The 1,794-nt window shown below is 34.5% G+C and overlaps 1 pseudogene; it reads right to left on the bottom strand.

Annotated features, from left to right (window-relative positions):
- Positions 1 to 520: 520 nt before the first annotated feature.
- Positions 521 to 987, bottom strand: LOC125339943 (annotated as a pseudogene).
- Positions 988 to 1,794: the final 807 nt, after the last annotated feature.

Consider the following 1,794-nt stretch of genomic DNA (forward strand, 5'->3'; position numbering starts at 1 on the left):
TCCTCCCATACAGTACTAACCCTGCTCCTTATTTGCTGAGTACTTCTTTTTTTTTTTAGATGTCCTAGTAATTATATTTTTTTACTTTTGCCACAAAGAATGTGAAACAACAAAGTTTGTATTCATCACACATAATAATCAATAATGAAATCAGTAATATTAAATAAAAATAGTACATAAGCTGTATTTTATTTACTAGATAAAAACAATTTTCATCTAGTGACAAAGAAAATGTAAACTGATAATCAAATTAACTGAGGCTTTTAGGAGCTAAAGAAAACCTATGTAATTTAAGGGAAGAGACAAAAAAAACTATGTGATTTAAAATTTTGATAAATACACAAAATATTTGATGAAGAAAAGTAACATACTTCACATTATATCCAGCTTAAAATTCCTTTTAAGTTCAAAATATTCAAGGTAGTTTCCAAAAGATACATATTTTCTTTAACTAGAGCTTTCAGAGCATAGGGGTCATTCTTTCATCACAACAATAGTTTTAAACAATTCTCAGCATATTTTAAGTATAATTATCACTCTTCAGAATGTTTGCAATAACTGTAAATCTCTGTTTCAGGAACTCTTTTTTTTTGTATTAGAAAGTTTTCTATAGTGTTAGCTTCTCTGAAGAGTCCATCTATCACGTCAGTGTAAGATGAATCTACTGCTGCTCTTTCACTTAATATCTTTGCATATGTAGACAACATCAGATTAATTTCCTTGTTCATATCACTCAAATCTTTCTCTGGAGCTTCATCTTTATAAAATAGTCCAGAATACTCAGAAAAAGATGCATCTGATTTTTCAGGAGAAGGCAGCTGTGGCATTTCAGGCTCCAGTTCTCTTGGTCTCTTGCAATTTCTAGAATCAGGCTTTACAAGCTGATTTGCCAGCATATTTTGGAGGCAGGAATTGGTCTCGGTGTCTGGAGTGCTCATCTCTCCTGTCCCACCAAGAGCCACCTCACAGGGCCAGGGCTTGGTCGGCTCCTTCAGAGAGAATCACAAGTACTTAACTCCTACTTTGTCAAATCTTCCTTGGGTCTCAAACATCTCTTTCTTTTACATTTTTTAACTAAAACTAGTTTCCAGAATGTTAGAACTGAGTAAATATTTCTTCATATGTCCATTTTGTGGCCTTTCTTCCTGACAGACTCATTCTGAGAGCTCCTAGTCTATCCATTGCCAACCCCTCATAAACTCAGATGAAACGTCATTCTCTTTCTCACCTAAGGCGAGCAACTGACACTTCTAACATCCCAGCTTATACTATACCTTTCTTCTCCATTAGCAAATGTTCTTAACAGTCTACCAAGGACACATCCTGTCTGAAACTAAATATCTATCTTATAATTTTGAATCATCCTCCAAAGAGCACACTTTGCAACATCATTTTATACATTCAATTTTGGAAATGCCCCATGGTGGCTATAACTGGTATCATTTTCATTGTGATAACAGGTCATAAACTCTGAGGATTACTGTATTGAATCCAGCCTTTGACAGACACTCTAGTTGAGGGGCTAATCCATTAGGCAAACCAGCCATAATGGACTGTGATAACACCCATCCTTTCTCTTTTCTAAGCTTCCCTACTTCCAAGACAATCATACTACAATCATTAAGACAAAAATGTTCCTAGTTAAGTTTTCATGTTTCCAAGTTGTTAGTTAATACAATGGAAAAATATATGGAGCAAGTGTAGATGTTAAGCCACAAAGGGAATTGGTAACTAGTCCATCCATTCTCTATCAGCACAGAATATTTCATCCCCCAAAAGAAAATTATGAAACTA

The sequence above is a fragment of the Perognathus longimembris genome, chromosome 22 (assembly GCF_023159225.1).
Source record: "Perognathus longimembris pacificus isolate PPM17 chromosome 22, ASM2315922v1, whole genome shotgun sequence".
NCBI classification, from domain to species: domain Eukaryota; kingdom Metazoa; phylum Chordata; class Mammalia; order Rodentia; family Heteromyidae; genus Perognathus; species Perognathus longimembris.